Raw genomic sequence first — 19788 nt, forward strand, 5'->3', positions numbered from 1 at the left:
CCCGTGCGCTCCCCCCGGCAGAAGCAGCAGCTCCTGGCTGCGCCCCACGGGTCGCGGCTCCGCGGCGCCTCCAACTCCGCCTAGCGCAGGTATGGACCCGGCTCCGCGCCCGCCGCTCCGGCACCGCGGGGCTGCCCGCCCCGGCCGCCGCCTCCTCGCCTGACGGGTGCCCCGTGTGCTCTCTGTCTCACTGCAGGTCACGGTCACGGAGCGCTTCCGAGAAGAGGGACAGAGCGCGTTCGTGGCGGACCTGCCCCAGGGGCTCAGAAACTGGGCAAACGCCGGAGGTGCGGGTAGACCGGAGAGAAGCGGCTCAAGAGCCCGAACCTCAGCCAGCTGCTGCTTTGCCGCCCTCGGTGCCGAGAAGCATTTCAAATCCATTATTTATGAACCTTGGAAAGGATCCTTTGGTGCGATGGGACTTCTAGGAGACATGATGTACTGTAACTTTATTTTAATGTATTTTATTTTATTTATTAGGGTTGTTTTCTTTTGGTTTTGTTTTCCTTTTTTTTTTTTTTTTAAGGCTTATTTGCAAGACATTTCTGAATGTAGGCCGTATCAAAAAAGTAAAGGAAAAACACAATATGCATGTTAGCTCTCTGAAAGAATGGAGAAGTTCTGGTTGCTTTGACTGTGTGCAATTTGACAAAAAAGTTATTCATTTTTTACCCAAAATACACTATATTCCACCAGCATGGAAAATGTGATGTGTGTTTCAAAATTTGGCTGAAACCTGTACTGCATATGAAACCTATTTTCTCTAATGAGAGCAACAATTATAGTCTGAGGCTTAATTAATTTTTTTTTAATATTAAACGTGGTGGAAGATGATAAAAAGTTATTCATGCTTGACTATTCAAAAAACCAACGTTGCTTGTCATTCTGGGATTGAAACCAACCTGTTTAGTGTATGAGCGGAAGGAATCTGACCAACTTCTTTTGTGATACAGGAATCTGAGTTTCCAGCTATCTGTGTGCTGTGCTTGCTTCAGGGCTGGGAAATGTTCATGAATGTTTCTTAGCTTCCAAGTTCAGGGCTCCCTCTGCACGCTCAGCTTTCAAGTGATCTGGATTCTCAACCTGTGTTGCATTTTCATGGCAGTTTTTTAATGTCTTGCATTAAAGCAGTCTGTAGTTTAAAATTTTATGTATGTTTTAACGTGCAAATGGATTATTTTGGTCACAGTTTTTATAAGCTGAAAGTTGCTGTCTAGCTGAGATGAACTAGATTAATTTTGGTGTTTAGCACTGTCAGATGTTGAGAGAGGCGTGCCATCTTGCCTCTAAAAACGTTGATGAAGCCATGAAGTTGGAAAACAAAGGGCTAATTGCACAGCTGGCGTGTGTTTCTCTGCCTCTTAGAAGTCAGTGGGAGTTGGGCTGCCGATGCTGGCGGGAGCGGGTCGGAGCTCCTTGCCCAGTGCAGAGGAGGCAGTCGGGCACGGGCAGTGAGATTTCTAGGACAGGGCCCTTCTAATGGTGGCTTCTTCACCTTGGGTGCTGCTACCGCCCAGGTTCTCGGGTTTAAATGAAAGGGGGAGGCTGCAAGTAGGACAGAGCGATGTGGCCCATTATCTCTGGTCCAAGGTAAAATGTCACAGCCATGGAGATATTTTAGCTAGTGTGGTGAGGAAAATGGCTTTTGGCCCCTTTACAATTTACAATAATATAAACAAAGTATTTTAAAGCTACACATCCAAGGCTTTTTGTGTAAATGAGGTGTAACTTGACAGCAAGAGCCTTACATTCTTGGTGCAAGCTTATTTCTGTCAGTGTTTAAAGCAAAAAGCTGATGTGATACTCAAAGGGAGATTTTAGAATTCACTACAGTGTCTGTCGGTCCCTTCCTCTGCACTCTAAGTTCAGTCCTGTAAGGAGTGAGTTGAGGTCTGTGTTAGCCCTTGTCTTTTGTTCCCTCCCCCAGGTGTCAGGGTCACAGATCTAGACAAGTAAAGCATGGTATGGTGCAGATCAAAGCCCTGACAATGCTCTGTAGTTACTCCTGAGCGCTTCTTTTCAACCTGGCCCTTGCCAGGGCTGCGTGGTGAATTTGGGGTGGTGGATTACAGCTGTCCTAACAAAGTCACTGTTTGGCCATTAATTGAAATCAAAGGTGCCCCTCATCTTCTAGGATTAGGTTCGCTGGCTTGGCAATCATAACACTGAATTTCCACTTCTCTGTACATCTGCCATTATCATTCTGCTAACGCTTGGATGTTAGAGCTGCAAGGGGATTCTCTAATGAGCTAGTCAAAGACTCACAAAATAGACTGTAATTTGGCTCCTCTCTTTAGAGTGATTAACTACAGCTTACTGAGAAACTAATCCACCTTTTCAGGTATACAGATATGCTGCTGATCTCACCTACTAAAATACATTTTAGCCTACTGAAGGATAAATGTAACTGATGAGAATTAATTCCTATTTGATCAGAGACACATGTATTTCTTGAGAGAGGCAGTTATTCTTGTCCTTGGTGGATGCAAGCCTCTATATGCCACAAAAGTCTGTGGATGTAGTCTAAAGCTGAAATTTTACTGTTCTTCTGGAAGTACTTGTACTTTGAAAGCTAAAGATGATCATTTTAGTGAGAAAATTCCCATGAAGGTATTAGGAAACTACGTTCATTTCAAATTTGCTATTCTTTTTCACTGGTTAAAGGTCAATACCCCGCTTTTATGTTTCTTGGTTTAAGTTGGTCTCAAGGAGGATCTGAAAACCTTTTGGACTGATGTAGTTCAACAAACTTTTGTTCCTTGTCATTGCCTGCTGTGTTACCTGTTTGGAAACTTTGGTGTCAGCCAGCCTTCTGCTCTGAGAGGTAGTCACATCACAAAATCTACCTTGATAACCTCCAGCCTGAGTAGGTGGGATGGGTGTAAGGATCAAACTTTTCCCTCATGTCTCCGGACTGTCTCCTCGAAACTGAATGGGAACAAATTGGCCGGGGTCCCCTGGGGACAGTTGGACCAAGTGGCTCATGCCCTGTCAGTATAAATAAGGCTAAATTGTCTGATGAGGACAGTCTGACAACTTTCTCACGCTCTGAATTCCATGGCGTGTGGGGTTTTTAGGGCTTTGGGTTTTTTTTCTTCTGTTTTGTTTTGTTGTTTTATTTTGATTTACTTTTTTTTTTTACCTTGACTGATAGTAATTTTAGACCAAGAAATTGTTTGATGTTATAAGAGGCACTTCTGGTTTTTTTTTTTCATCTTGCCCCTCTATTACTACATAGTCTTCATTTGAACATCTGGATTTAATACTGTTTGTTACTGCATTGTAAGCAATGGCTATGAAAATAGGTTCACCACATCATGCTCCATCTTATTGGAGCTTTGCAGATAAATAAATTAAGTTGTCCTTCCTCTTCCAAAAAAAAAAAAACCCTGAAAAGAAATCTGACAGCAAATGGCTGAAGTAAATTCATTACAGAATAAACGAAAATGCTGATAAAACACACACAGGCAAATGCATGATATAGATAGCAAAAGTGGGGACGGTATTCATAAAAAGGTCAAAAATATTTGTTGTAATTAGAAAAAAAAGTAATCAAGGAGGGGATTTAGCAAGAAAATCCAAGCTGTGGTGACCAAGACAATATAGGAACTGGGGGAAAAAGGAAGATCAAGTGGATGCTGTTTCTGTGACATCCTGAATTAATTCCTCTTTTTTAAGGTTCATGATATTCAGATGCCAGGTTCTGAATTATAGCTGCAGTGATGTACAAAATGTTTTCTAGCATATCCTCTTGTGAGCAGAAATACCAGTGTCGTCAAAAAAAATTTGTGTGTAAATATGACTCATAAATGATTTCTGAGAGATGTGATTTATTTTTCATATTTTTCAAGATACATTCCATTTCAAATAAAGAGGTATCTATTGAAAGAGCTCTCAATATGTTGGAAGAATGGTTGTTTGGTGGGCTATTTGTGATGATTAAAGCCTGGTCTAAGCTTTTCCAATGTCTTAAGCTCAATCTAAGAGCCTAAGAGGAACGCTTTGAACCTGGGTGGGTACTTTCTGAAGACCCACTCAGATGCTCCAATTAATCTTTATATATATAGCACCATTATGAGATTCAAAGTCCTCAGTTTTGCTTCTTGCAGTGTGTGGTGTGTGAGCACCCACACCAAGTGTAGCTGATTTCTGTTACACTCAGTGTCACAAATCATGAACAGCAGGTCTTTGGGGCACGTAAATGCCTTGCTCTGTGTGACATTAGGAGGCATTAAATGTGCCTTGTTTCTCTTTTTCATAGATCTTAAACGCTATATTGAATTTCAAGTAACCTGAAATTAATCCAGAAAAAAACTGCTTCCACCATCTGGCATAAACTCCGGCCTGTTCTTTTCTAGCTTCATGGGAAAAGAAATTAGGTGTAACGAGAAAAACGTGCTGCTTTGGGCTCTCTGTACTGCTGCAGCTGCTCAGATGTCTTGGACTCCCCTGACATGTATTTGTATGGCAGCAGGTCCTCATTTCCAAGCATCTGCTGAAGGTGCATTACTTTCAGGGACACAGGGTACATTGACCTAGACAGGTTGGTGCTGTTTGCCTTCATTGGGGAGATGTCAGTAACTTCTTCCATAAGGCTTTTATTGTAACAAGTACAAGTTCTCTCTTCAACAGCAAACACCCCAAAATATAAGCATTTGAACATAATATTGATATGCAAATTACAGCTTCAAGATCTGATCTCTCACAAGTGCTGGTGCTCAGCAGCTTTGAAAAGTCAGTTAAGCATCTCTAAATTTATTATCTATTCAAGGACCCACTGTTTCTTACAGCTGTTGGAGGTATCCCTTATAAGCTTTTAATAGCAGTGGTAAGTGTCTTTGTAAGGACATAAATATAGAACAAGAGTTTTATAATTGGTGGTTGTTTCTGCTCCAGCACCAATGGTGATATCTTCACAAAAGTACATCAATACATGCTTCTCTGCTTTAACTTTTGATTAAGAGGATGTGAAATAAGACTGCTTATGTATTTATGGTCCATATGAAATGGTCCTAGAAAATAGGCCATTATTTTCCTAACAGGGGATGTTGTATTATTAGCATTTTCTCTTAAGTTTTCTCTCATTTGAAGTACAATGTAGGGTACAGAGAGATAATCTGGATCTGATTCAAAGTTCATTGAAATCAACCAGAATTTTTCCAGACTGGGACAGATGTTGGCCTTTTTCACAAATGGTGGCTGCTTCTCTTTTGATTTAGAAAACCCAGAAGCAAGACCTTTGCCCATGATCTGTGTCAGTATTGATGGTGTGTGATTAGAGTAACACTGACATTCTGTCCTTTCATTTTTCCCAATTAAATGACGGGGAAAGGAATATTAAATAATGCCTATGCTTTTTGAGCAAAACAATATACAAAAGAAGACCAATCTAAATGTGTGTGTGTCCTCCTTCCCCCAGATGAAATCTAGACCAGAATGCAATTTCACTGAATTCACAGCACACCTCAAACTGAACAATTTTCTTTGTAATTGAACCCAAACCAGAATTCAGTGAAAGCCTTTACTCCTCTGAGTGCTTGTTTCTATCAGGAACATCTCAGTCCTTTTCAGAAAGTGCCAAATTACTTCCACACATATCCTTATTTTTTAAAATAAAATCAACCATCATAAAGATTTTCAGCTTCAGTCTTTTATAAATTTGAAATAAGCATTAAAAAATAAAAGTTATTAACAGTACCATGGGTGCTTGTTATGTTTTTTTCTGTCTTTCCAGTGTGGGATTTTTGATGTGTAAGGTAAGGACCCTGGTACACACTTCTCACAGTGTTGCTTTGTGCCTTCTGTGCTGAAGATGAGCAGAGGTGCCTTTGGGTCAGCTAAGAGCTGAACATCCTCAAGGTGTCCTGGCACCCAAAGGAGCTGGGAGCTGCTTGGGACCTCAGCATGAGGCTCAATTACTTGTGGTGCCTTGGCCTAATGGTACACACCGAATTTACAAGGAAAGGGACATCAGCTCCTCTATGAAGCGCTGGGAAGTGAGGCTGTACTGCCAGCTGGTGTCTGCATGAATCTTGTGCTCTGCCTCAACAGCCTGGTTGGATTGCAGTACCTACAAGTTTTCCTCAGGAAACATGTAGAAAAAGCCAGGCGTGAGGTTTCTGTGCTTAAGTGCTTGGGGTTTTTTTGGTTTTGTTTAGGCTTTTAGAAAAACATCAAAGCAGAGATATGTATCCCAGTAGAGGCTCATCACAGGAAATTTAAATTAGCCACTCTTGCAGCCTTTCCTGGTTCTTCTCTTAGATGTCTCTGGCTATGCCAGCCACCAGTGTAGGGGAAATGATTGTTTAAATGGGGGTTAGATTTACCTTTTGTATCGTATTGTGCTATGACCACAGTGGATTTTGCATAAACAAAATTTCTAATGACCCTGCTTCCTAATCTTTGCCTTGCAATAGTTTGTGAGCAGCCGTAGTAGATTAACTGAACCAGAAAATATGTATAGAATGACTAACCATTACAATGGAGCATACAGCCCTCTGTGGTCAGCAGAATATTTCAATTGAGACAATTTGCCCCATGTTTTGTAAGGCTTCCAGTGAGATGAAGAAATCACTGCTTTTGTTTTTAAGATCTTGTCTGTGTTTTGTAAATATTTCTGATATTTATGACTGCACATATGGCTTCAATTGTAACTTAGGCTCAAGAGTTGGGTTGCATACCATCTGGGAGGAGATTATTTCATTATTGTTCATTTTTGTCAGGTTTTGAGGCTTAGCCTTTAGGACCTTTTGTACCTACAAAGGTAAAAGTATAGCAGGTATACAAAGGTAAAAGTAATTTACAAAGGTAAAAGTATAGCAGTGAACCTGCAGCTCAGAGAGCACATACAGCCTGTGCTTGGGTTGGGTGCCAGAGCCAGGGTCCTTTGAGGGAATAGCACTCCATGTTGCTGTGTGCTTTGGAGCTGGGCCTGGGATGATAATCCTCTGTGCCAGCGACAGCACCTCTCTGCAAGGCCCTCAGCCCACTTGTATATCATATCTCTGTTTTGGAGAAGAGGAAACTCGGGACCGGAGAGCCCATGCTGCCTGCCCAAGGTCATGCCTTGGGAGCCAGAGAGCCGTGTTCCATCCACAGCCAGGCTCCCTGGCCCTGTGTGAGAAGTGCTGCTCCTCACTGCTTCAATTCCTGTGCTTGGGAGAGACCTTCCTTACAACCACCTGCATGTGCAGTGTCCAATCCCCCTGCCAGTGCCACAGCTCCTTGGACGGAGCCATAAATGTGTGACTGCCTTGCCATTTAAGTTCCAGCCTTAAAGATTCATTGTATTGCAGTTACTTGCTCCTTGGAGACAAGAGCAAGGCAGAAACACTTGGGCTTCACTTGGGATTTAGCAGAATCTTGGATGACTTCAGATTATTAAATCAGCTTCTGGCTATTCCCAGCACTAGGCATTGTGCAAATGGCCTACTAGGGATCTGTGAGTTGTTCCCTATTTCCTGAGCGGTTAAGCTCCTCTATTTACTGTGGATTACAAGGACAAAGAGAGGTTATCAGCCCCATAATAACTTGAAAGGACTCTGTAGATATGAATCCAGTGTTAACGCAGCTTTTCCAGCCTGATACCTGCCTTGACTAAAACACACAAAAGAAAATAAAGGGAGGGGGGGAAGAAATAATTTTCTTTCTCTACTATTCTGCTGTCATTTAACCACTTCACTCAGAAAGAAGGAGCTTTGAGAGAAATCTTTTTAGTCAGAGACACTTATCCCAATTTGTTTTTCTAGCAGGAAAAACCTAAACTGACTGGTGGACAAAGCTGTAGTTACCAACCCACTTATGCTAGCTTGCTGCTGGAGCGTGATGGGGCTGTGTGAGTGTATCTTTGTGGGCTTTCACAACAGCTCCTTCTACCATCTGTGGACCTGAAAGCTCCATGACTTTTCCTGTGCCAGCAGCGACTGCAATATGCAGATGATTTTGCTTAGGGGCTTTTCTTGTATGCAGATGAACACATGAAAAATTACTGTTCTTTTAAAAGTCAGCCTTGAACTGGAAAAGCTATTCTTTATTGTTTTTTTCAGAGGCTGCTGCTACTCGCAGCCAGTCAGAGAGCTGTGCCTCCAGCTGAGTTAAATGTGCACTGGCTGCTTTTTTCATTTTTATCACAGATTGTTAATATTTCCTGTTCCACTAAGCCACGTTTCCCTGGTACTCTTTCCTAGTGCTTGGCTCCTAAACAAAGTCACAGCTCTTGTCACAAGGCAGCGGGCTGCATACTTATCCTTTATGTGAGTGTTGACTGAGGGCTCAGCAGTAGGGAAGTAATGCTGACAGCTCTGCTCCAGGACAGCAGATTGTCAGCATTCCTCACCAGGGCACCCAGCTGGCCTGGGAAAAGGCTGCTGTTTTGGGGGTGGGGGCTGGGCCTCTAAAATAAACTGCCTGTCCTTCCAGAATTGAAGAAGATGCAGAGGGATGGTTAGATGACCTCTTTCTGGTCAGAGGGAGGGTCAGACCTATGTGTCTGCAGAACCCAAAGTGAACACTACGATTCTGCAGGCACGAGCTGAGTTGTTGGGTGCAAAGAGAGAGGGTATCTGATGGCTGAGATGGCAGTAAGACACCATAACACAATGCTTATATATTTATGGTCCATATGAAATGGTCCTAGAAATAGGCCATTATTTTCCTATAATTGTTCCTAATTATGAACAATTAGCCATTTCCCCCTCCACCCTCCTCCTCATTTAGAGAAAAGTGTAGCTTGCAAAAGTGGAGAAGATGAGAGGTGGGCCTGTTCCTGTGCTGAAGATTTAGCCCAGGCAGTTGGGAGCAGCAGCTGCAAAGGAGCACTCAGCTTCTGCTGCCCCAGGGAAGTTGCTACAGTCACTCCCAAGCAATTTGGAAAGTGTTCCTGTCTGTTTTCCTGAGGGCTTAAGAAGCTTGCAGTCCTGGCCCACAGATGGCTAGAGTTGTGAAACTGCAGCCATGGGGCAATCAGCTGCCTGCCACCCTCACTGTCATCCTTAGTCATCTGGGAGGGAGGCTGAGGAGGGGCTCCCCAGACAGGAGCTGCCTCCCAGAGGGACTTGGGGCAGCCAGATGGGTGGGCTCTGGACTCACCTCTGTCCTTCTGCTAGGTACATCTGATCAGAGAAGTCTTCCTGGGCCACACTCGCTCCAAAGGCTTCTGCCCCACAGAACAAGCTTTGTCATGAATGCCACTGAAGGCACTCGCTAGCCCCCCTGGGCTGTGTCATGCCACTGGCTTGCTGGCAGCTTCCCCTGTGCTGCCATTCCTCACCAGGGTGCTGTGAGCTCTAACACTGCAATGAGCAGCTGGATGACGTCTGAAAGCTTCACAGGGCTCTGCAGAACACCCTTAACCCTGCAGTTCTGCTGCTGATAAGCTCAGAAACAGCTGTAGTGACATTTCTCCAATTGGGCTGGGGGAAGTTGATGCTCTGAGCTGAAGGTGTAAGGCAAACATACCTTGAGAACAGAGGTCCCCAAGCCCAGTGGGCTGGGTGCTAATCATCCCAGGGGTGGGACTGTAGCATGCCTGCTTGGTGGCACCTTCACTTACAGGGTTGGGGTCTTCCTAGTTTTTCCCTAATTCTTCTGATTTCAGCTACCAAAGGGTATTTTCTTCTCAAAGGAAATTCTAAAAAACTCGGTCAATTTTCCCGGGAGTAGAAAATCCTCAGCAATCTCTTTTGGTGCTGAAACACGGTGCAGAAGGGTGAATGCTTATGCAGGTAACTTTAATGTAATATTTCATTTTTGTCTGGGCAATGGCAGAGATCTAACACAATGCAAATCTTGCATAAAAGTAAAGATTATATGTATTTGCAAATCTGTCATGGCTGCAAACATCATTTTGCTGCCTTTGATTTCCTAATGTTTTAATTTAACTGAATCTAAGTGGATTTAATAGTTAATTTTCAGAATATTCACTTAAGGATTTTTTTTCACCTAAAGTTGAAACCTTAAATCAAGCTGAATTAGGGAGAAGTAATTTACTTTTGCTCAGATCTGGATATGCTTTGTCTTTCTTCAGCCTCTTTTTTCTTTTCCTCATCTCTGAGCGTGCAGCGTTTAGTGGGACCCGCGATGAGGGCAGCTGCTGCCCCACCCACTCTGTGCACCTTGCTCATGAGGCTAATGTCTCCTAAAGCTATGGTAGCCCTGGAGCAGCCACAGCCACGTCCTCTGCTCAGTCTCTATGCAGCCATCCTCCATTAGATTTACCCTTGTAAAATGAAATTCTGGGGTAGCTGGAGCTTGCTCTGAATTCCGCTGTCACAGTCTGCACCGAACTGGCCCGGGGGTCGGCAAAGCCCTACAGCAGCACTGCTGCACTGGTGTCCTTCAGGAAGGTCTCCTTATTACCACACATTTGCTGCAGTCACTGACAAGCATTCACAGACTTTAAGGAGATGGGATGGTGCTCCCCCTCTCCCAGCTGCCAGCATTGCTTTCCACATGTGATTGATTAAGGTGAAAGCTGGTTTGCCTTTGCCGCTGTCACCGCTGCCCTTGTGCTGCAGGCAGGAGTTACGGGGCACTGAAAGGCAGGAATGGTCTGAGAGCACAGGGTATTTATGTGATACTCTTAATGGGTCTGCCAGTACTCTGTGTGTGGCCTTTCTCTAGCCCAGACCCCACAGAGCTGCTGTAAAATCCAGTACCTCACTGACCTGTAGCGTGGGAGAGGTCAGGGTGGCAAGGTTTGTATGTACCACTTGGAAAAGAAAAATGCTTTTATATCACAGAATTCCCAGTTTGTGATGCAATGCAAGCCAGGTCTTGTTTAGTGTGATTCTTATGCAGGTGCCTAACTTCTGATAGCACTAATAGCATTCTCTGGAGCTCGCAGGGTTAGCCCAGATTTAGGGCCACTCATGAGGGCCACCCCTGTTCCTGTGCACAAAGGGGAGGATGTGTACCAGGATACAGCTGTTTTCAGCTCCCAGATGTTGTCTACATGACACTGGAAAGCTGTATCTTAAATTTGCTACTGCTGGTCTATTTAGTAGTGTTGCTATAGATGCTACAATGCCAGTGGGCTAAACAGCTCAGAACTGCAGTGAGCTATATTAATTACTGCCCACTTTCAACCCATGAAATCCTCAGCTTTTATAAATGCTGTCTCTTTTTCTCCAGCTCTTTACATCCTTTACCAGCTTTTTGAAGGGGAATACTCAGTTTTTATACTTCCCCTCTCTTCTCCAAGAAACCTTGCTCTTAATTTTGTCAGCAGCTTCAAAGAGATCTCCAGCCGCCAGGTTTGCACACAACCTACTCAGGGTGTTCAGTTCCTTCATGTTCACAGAACACGTGCAAGTGTGGTGCTAGGAATGAGGAAAAATTAGGCTATTCAGCAGCCAGAGATGCTCAGTAGCTGCCCACCCTTGACAAACTGTCATATTTCTACATCTTGCAGCTCAGGACATAGGAAATGTTTGAATTTTTCATATTGGATGATTTCAAAGCCCTTGGGTCTGTTCTGTTGGAGAAATTAACCCCTGTATTTCAGTGTGCATGGAGGCGTGCACAGGAGTGGAAATGCCCACACCCCCAGGGTTGCTCATGGGTGTGATGGCGCACAGAGGGCTCACAGCAGGTGCCAGAGACCAGCTGCCCACAGAGGAGGTGAGTCCCTGACAGACACATCAGGATTCCTCCTCTCTGGTGTCCTGGCACCCTGCAAGGCTGCTCTGCAGAGGATGGGTTTGTTGCTGGCATGTTGATGGAAAGTGGATGGTGGAGGGGCTGCATAACTCACCCTCCTTCCTCTGCCTTACAGCCTGGCCTCCTTGGCAATCTGATCTCAGGCTGGCCCAGGGGAAGGACACACCATACTTTAACATTTGCCCTTCAGCCTGAGCATCACCCAGGGGCACAGGGAGAGCCTCGGGCCTTTGGTGGGAGGGACACATTAGTGAAATGGCTCAAGAAGCAGTGACCTCAAACACAGCGGCTCCAAGAAAGGTCTGCAGGATATGGGACACCAAGGCCTCTCCCTGCCCCTCCCTGGCCTTGTAATCAGATAGTGCCATTTCTGAGGGAGTCTTTCTAGGAGACTTCAAAACACCCTGGTGGAAGCTTTAGTGGAGACCAGACCTGGCTTTCCTCAGGTGGGCACCACCCATGGAGATCCCTTCAGCCCCAGGTGAACATGTTTCTGCTGCAGCCACCTTTGCCATGCTAACAGCAGTGATTAAGCTGTTCCAAAAATTTAGAACAGCTGAAGTGAATGGGGCGTTCAGGAAAATAAAGAATAAAACTCAAGAGGTGTAATTATGACGCTGCTGAAATCAGTGTCAGAATGTCACTGACTTCACTGAAGGACTTGCCTTTTTAGGAAATCTGTGATCAAAATGGGAAGTTTAAGGTTTTTCATATCAAAAGCTTCTTGGGAAGATTTTGATATGAAAAAGATGTTAAAAAAAATCAGTTGCATTTGTAATAGTTTGCTTTAGCTACTCAGGTATTGGGAAGAGATATAGGCACCCAAAAGGAAAGATACCAGATATTTGAGTATTCACCCTCTGATAAGATGATTTCTGAGAAATGAGTCCCGTTGGTCCCAGAAGAAGCTCCAGTGTTTGTTTAGATAATGAAGAAAGAGCTTCATTGGCACATGCACCCAGTTGTGCACCCTTGAAGGGACAACTGGCTTAGGTCCAAGTCTTCAGCAGCCATTTCAACACAGTTCCAGTTTCCCAATTGTCTCTGGGAATTCAACATGTGTCAGTGGCAACAAAATAGGTATTGCTCAGTAATGATGAAAGTTTGCTATCTTTCTCTTTATTTACATTTCTCTGCAGGATGCTGCAGTTGAGAATGTGCTTTGAGAGCATCAGAGAGGAAGGCAAACCTCTGTCATACTGGCAGAGATGGGCCTACGTGGCACCAAGGGGCTGGAATGCTGCTCTTGGTCACTGCTTCCCCAAACTCTTAAACCACGAAGCCTGGTTTATGTCAGTACCCCTGCCTGCTCGACAACGGCTGCCTAATAATTCTTTTCTCTGCACAGCATAAATAATTACTGAGCTGTCTTCTCCTCTGGTGCTCCCCCTGCCTCTGAGCCAGCCCTTGGAACCAGAGTTGTATTTGTGCTATTGCTGAGTCTGCCTGCAAGCCCTGACACGCTGTCCCATGCAGCCTGCAGGAAAGCTGTGCAGGGGTGTGCTTGCCACCAGGAACACCAGGGAGGAGGTGGCCCTGTCCCACCCACATGGCTGCCTGAGGATATTCTGCCAGGCAGCTGCTGCTCCTGGGCAGCCAGCACCCTGTGCACCCCACACTTGGGGTGGATTCACAGCTGCTGCCTCCTTTGCAAAAACACTGCCGCTGCTGGGGGGAAAAACGTGGAAGTCCAAATTTGTCACAGGGTGCTGGGAGCAGGAGCAGGTCCTTAATCTGCCTTTGCAACTCCTCACAGAAGTATGGACTTAAAAGCAAGGAGCAAGTCTCTTTTGCCAGATCCTGGTGACATTCTTACTAGTTTAATTAGGCATTTCTGGTGATGGATGTATGAGGCATGCTGCAGGACCTGGAATAATGCTCTGCTGAACAGAGTTGAACCCCAAAATGGTGTGATAAAGAAATGAAAAGTCTTGATCCTTTTGCCTTTGTATTTGGACTGAAATAAATTCTGGGATGCTTAAACTGGGAAGTTTCAATGAGAGGTCTGCCTAGAAGTGGGCAGGACCTCCTAGGTCATGAGGATGGTTCACAGGGGAGACAAAGAGGTATCCATCCTTCCCTTTTGCATTTGCCTCCAGTCTGCTGCACCTACTCCTGAGACAGGAGCTTAAGCTTAGAGTGCTTTGAGTCCCAACCCCTCATCACTTCATGATTGTGCAGCAGGTCAATGACAGGCTGCAAAGCCAAGGCTGGGCATCCTGTGTCCTGAGGAAGTTGCAAATAATAACAAAGCAATATTATTCTTTAATGACTGCTGACCTGGCACTGTGAATCTCATAGACTGGGTGTGGCATGAAGGATATCAGTTTTATTAAATATGTCTATTTTTCTATGAGACACTGACTTCACATATCTGCAAAGAGGAGACTGAGGGATTTCATCCAGCTCTGACCCTTCTTTTTCAACCTCCCCTGTTCTGAGTCACCTTCTCCTTGCCTAATTTGTCTGTTTTGTCCCTGTTATGTTCTCCTTTGAGTGTGCCTGGCTCACAGCAAACATCTCCACCATTAACAGGGGCAAGGAAGTGGTTGCGTGATGTTGCCGTCAGTGGATGGTTTATCTAGTTGTAATTCCCATGGCTCCAGCTCTGGGAGTGCTTATACACAGACCTCATTTTGCAGGGGTGGCAAGGGGAAAGGTCAGTATTTATGAATCATTTCCTCCTGGCTGTGGCAATGAGGTTGGTTTGTAGAGTGAGTCATGGAAGAGCAGCCTGGAGAGGCAACGATCTCCAAGCAAAAGACCTTCAGATCCTTAGTGACCCTTGAACATTGCAGCCAAGTTACCATCATCCTTTCACATTCCCAGTCACAAATACCTTCAGTTACTCAAAATGCTCTGTAGGTATCATCTACTATGTCTGTGAGAAATCTTGCTTCTTCCAGAAGTATGGCAAGGATTCAAATACATGACTGCCTGATGGCTAATCAATTATCACCTGGCAAAAAGACAGAGGGAAGCCTATCACTCATTCCTCTCTTATAAACGTGGACTTGTGTTTGAAATGACTTTGTTATGGAGAGGGAGACGGGAAGTGACCTGATGAAACAGAATGGTTGAGGCTGGATTGATTACCGCTTGGAACGAAGTCTCCATGTTAGTGCAGAAGTGATTCTGCTGCAGGGTTTTATCTTTGTATTAACATTGAGAAGCCAGTGTAGTACTGCTGTGTTATGAGCTGCAAAAACTTGGAACAAGCCCACCCCCACAATGCAGAGCATAAAAGATGGAGTGACTGAGATGCTGAGAGAAGTTGTACATGATCCACCTCAAGACTTTTGAAATAGCATCAGCAAATTACTGCCCAAAGGATGCATCCTCTCACTCAAGAGATCCAGTTTTAGTGCAGACTTCCAGGGAAAACATTTAGTTCTCTATATTAAAATATTTTCCAGAAGAGCTGCCCAGCTGCAAGCTCTAAAATGTTCAGAACTTCCTCCAGAGTAGAGCTATTTATTTTCACTGCCTTGTTTCCCCCATGCTGTCTATTGCTGCCATTAGGACTATTTGGAGCTGCAGTGGTGAATCAGGCTCCTTCTTTACTGGATCCTTTAGAGGTTTCCAGCCTGCCCTTTTGTCTTGGCACATGGGGGCTGGCAGTGCCAGGACAGGTGCAGAGAGCAGGGCTGAGTTTTCTCCAGTGTTCATCGGGGTCCAGACACATTTGGTGGAACAGATCCTGGCCAGTCCTAAACTGTCCCTGCTGCAGGTGCCTGGTCCCTCTTGGCTGTCAGACATCTGAGAGGGAAGCACGTCCATCCCATCCCCACCCTGGTGTGGCAGTGCTCCTGCAGAAACTGGAGCCAACAGCTCCCTGCTTGTGCAGTCAGAGGGCAGAGGTTTGAGGGGCTAAAAGTAGAAAGGGAGCATGTCAGCTGGTGGTGGTTCCTGGGTGAGCCACTTACAAATAATATTCCCAGCTGTTTCCCTGACAGGGCAGCCATCTGAACATCATCCTGGAGCCACACAGGACTTTCTGCTCGGCCTTACTCACTGCAACCATAAGGCCATGGCCCTACAGCAATAATTGTTAGCTGAAGACAGGAGATGTAATTAAAAGGGAGATGAGCTACAAGGGGATAACACACGGTGTGCTCCCTCTCCGAAAGCAGAGAAGGCAGCAAGGGGAGGGCTTGGGCTGAGGTGTGCAAGGGCTGGGAGGCTCAGACCTCCTGCCAAGCTGCTTCCAAGCATGGTGCTTGCTCCACTGAGTGCAGGGGAACCTCTGGCACCTCTGGCTGCCCTTGCACTGTGTAGGAATACATTCCTTGTGGGAATAACTCATCTTTGGCCAAAGAGCTTGCATTTAGCATGACCTTGAGGGCTCTCAGGCAGGGGAAGGACCCTGGCAGCTGAGGGTCTGCACTCCTACTGATGGGATGACACGAGCTGAACCTGCCTGGGGATCCTAGCTGCCTTGTCAGCTGGTGATGCCAGGAAACAATTGTGCTTGTGCATTATGGCTTTCCCACTGCAGCAGGGCTTGGCTGGGCATCTTCTGCAGCACATCCCTTGCAGGGACAGTGCCCACTGAGGCGTGGGTGAGGGGCTGCGGGCACTGCAACCCTGCCTGTGGCAGCCTCCAGAGAGTCTGACCACAGTGGGAAAGGAGGCTTTATTTAGGAATGGAAAGCACAAAATGAGGTACCCACCTCTGGCCTCCTGTAAATGATGCCACTGTGACTCAGGCAGCTGAGCTGGTCTTGCTGCCACCATGCTGGCTGTGGCTGACACTGGCAGCATGAAGTCTCAGCATTTCACACATCTGAAGGCCCAATCATTTTCTCTGAAAGCAATCCATAGCCACCTCTGATCACCACAGAAACACAATAGTTGTCTTAATGATGCAATGAAACTAATAAATGGATTACTTTGCTCTCCAAATAGCATTGGCCAGGTAAGTCACAGAAAACACTTCACACATACATTAGAAACCAAAAACAGTCTTAAAATTAAGCATTAAATTTGCTGTCATTCTAAGAAAGTAGCGATAACAGTGAGAAAGACTCTAACATTGACAAATTGTCCTTAAGATATTTACTGACAATCTTCAACAGCAAAAAAGTCTTCTTGGTTCTTGCAAAAATATTAACTGTATTTGTATACTTCCTGCCTCCAACCCAATTAACAGTACCACCTGTGATTTATCTGTAGGGGGGTAAACTCAGCCCAAAGGTTTGATTTTCTTTGTTGTGGGGTTCTGTTCTCTTTTTAAAGGGTTTTCTGTTGGGTGTAAAAGGGTTTTTGGTTGGAGTGGGGGAGAGGCTGTTAGGGGTAGTGGTTATCAAATACCATTACCAGCACAACAATTCTTTTAGTATTTACATGTATCTTTAAGGACATATACATATTTAATGACTTATATATTTTTCCCTCCAATATGCAGAAAATTGCATCCTCTTGAAGGTCTACTACTCATTGATGTGAGTTCCACATGGTAAAATAACTCTTAGGTCAAAGCTTAATTCAGTTATGTAAAACAAATTAAAAAATAAGAACAGCAGTCTTTCCAAGTGAATGAATAACAAGAGCAATGGTGAATGCTTTTAGTGCTGGTGGCTGCACCACGATTAGCAAAGAGGCACAGCAATTGCCAATTGTCAATCCCAGATCACAACAGTAATTGTCACATATGCAGGTGGGTATTGTTCATCCTCAGGGATTCGGGGCACTGTGGAACAGTATTAACAAATGTAATCCCTCCATTCAATTTAGTACTCGAAGCCTTTCTCATGTATCTTCAGTACCTTCAGAACAGCTAGCTAATTCACAGGAAAGGCTTGAATGTGAAACACATGTTTCAGCAGAGTTTTAAATCCTCCCAGTCAACATTTGGCTGGCTCTTTTTATTTCCCTCAGGAGCTTATTGATACTGTTGTTCAGGGACACAGTGACCCTTGGAGGTTTTTGCTTCCTTTGTGCCTACTGAAAGGCAGCAGGTTTGTCTTACTGACTGATCAGCTGTAATCGAGGAAGGGATATGAGATAATTTTGAAGTTGCACAGAGCTTTTCCAGGTTGGACTCTGCTCAGTTTCTTGGCACTACTGTCATCAATTGGGTATCGACAAGACAGTAGCATGAAATGCCTGGACTTCAAAAATCCTTCCTTCATTTTTGCCCTAGTCGCGTCTATTTGGCACATTTTTCTTTACATGACTTGATAGTGAATCCCCTGATTTAAACAAAATATTCAAGACTTTTATTTCAAATATGTCACTAGCATTGAGGAGACGTGTACGGTCATGATCAGCACTGTCTTTTCTGTTCTGTATCATCAGTGTTTGGATCACACATGTGTGTAAGCCAATGAGAGGGCTTTTTTCAACTTTATTTTTTGGCTTATTGTCTTTCTTTGCTTGAAGTTTCTTGTCATAAACCTGTTTAGGGACAGCAGGGTGAAATGCTCCACCTGTCTTTAGAACCACACAGCTCTCTCTCAGGGGTGTATGGTCTTCCTCCTGAGTGTGAATTAAGGCCATTCAAACACTTGGCATTGGCCTTGGGGAGAGGCAGGAGATAGGTAGATGTGCCCAGACTGAAAGTCAAAGGGTTCTGAGCTATCAAATCTGTCTTTGTTTTAGGTGTGAAGAGCAGGATCTTACTCCCAGAACTCGAGTGTCATTTTCTGTACTGTATGAAGTACCCACTTATGTGTGTATTTCCCCTGTGAAATGGTTGCTTTTCTTGCTGTCCCCACCTTCTGCTTCCCAACACATTGTCAGAAGAAAGCCCAGAGATAAGTGCTCAAGCATTTCCTGAGCTCATAACTCTGTCTCCTGAGGGACTGTTCATCTGATCCATTCGAAAGCTTGAGTGCCAAGTGTCATTCTGTCTCTTACATACATACTGAATGAAATTTTGAATGCTTTTTTACAGCACTGAATAAAACACATAAAGTGCTCCTCTCTCTGCAACTGCCTGGTGGCAGGGGTATTTTGTTATTATATTGTGTATCACATATCTGAATATAATGATATTCTACATATATATGCATATACACACACAGCATATATTTTAAAACCATTAGTAGCTGTTTTCAGTTTTTTGGGGATGTGAGGAGCTTCTATCACCCATGAGGCTTGTTGGACTTGGTTTTAAAGCAATGGTTTTAAACTCTGATCTGTGGATAACTGAGGGATCTTCAAAATGGGACTACAGGACAAAAGCAAAAGCCCTAGACTTAAAAGTTTCTGTGCAGGGCTCTACATATCACGGACTGGAAAAATATTATGGGACTGGCAGTTGCAAGAGGTTGAAATGCATTGGTCTGTGACCTTGCTTCTGGTGCTTGGTAAGTGTACCCAGACTACACAAAGAAGAGGCATTGGGGCAACTGATGCATGTATTTAAAAGAAGATTCCTCTCAATTATCCTCCTGCTACTAAGCCTTGTCCCATGGTTGTCAATCCTTTACTTATATTCTACCTGCCTATTTCCACTCATCCAGTTATACGGAAGCTATTTAGGTTTCCTGTAAGACAAAAAGAAAAACTCAGCTCTTAAGCTGAAATTGTGCCAAATCTTATTTCCAGCCAGCAAATCTTTTCTTCTTTTATTTTGATTTATTTTTTTTATCCCAGCTCAGTATATTGTTTCATTGTATGAAGAAAATGTTATTACAGTGGGCTCATAGAACACCTGTTGCATAAATCTTGGTGATTTTCAGAATGTGAACTCCTGCTGGCAGAGACAGCTGTGTCTCACATTAAACACAGAGTATAAGGTATCCAAGGAGGAAGGAGAGGAAAAAAAGGGCTTAAGATAAGAAAACAGTACATCAGTGGCCAGAATCTGTTGTCAAGATTTATAAGCTAAATGAGTTACAGTTGAAGAGGATATTAAAAGAAAGCCATTCTATTCCTAGAAGACAAAATGTGTTTTCTCAGAGGGATTCCCAGAGGACTTTTCATTTCTGACAGCAGACAGAGTAGACAGCTGGTCCACACAAAAATGTACGTGGTAATTAACCTATCCCTCCCATTACGCCCAGAAAATATTTAACAAGCAGAGACATTGCTGAGGAATACTGACAAAATTTGAGGGGCTTCCTTGCACAGTGCCAAATTCTTCTAACTTGCTATTCAAGGTCCTGTCTTGTTGGTTCAGCA

At 44.4% G+C, this 19788-nt stretch overlaps 1 long non-coding RNA gene across 1 annotated transcript; it reads left to right on the top strand.

Moving 5' to 3' along the window:
* The first annotated feature begins 1 nt into the window (after position 1).
* LOC115947706 lies at positions 2 to 3900 on the top strand. Its single transcript, XR_004081559.1, has 2 exons — positions 2 to 89; positions 197 to 3900. It is a non-coding gene; the product is annotated as an uncharacterized LOC115947706 (long non-coding RNA).
* Positions 3901 to 19788: the final 15888 nt, after the last annotated feature.

Source organism: Geospiza fortis, unplaced genomic scaffold (assembly GCF_000277835.1).
Source record: "Geospiza fortis unplaced genomic scaffold, GeoFor_1.0 scaffold166, whole genome shotgun sequence".
In the NCBI taxonomy this organism is placed as follows: Eukaryota; Metazoa; Chordata; class Aves; order Passeriformes; family Thraupidae; genus Geospiza; species Geospiza fortis.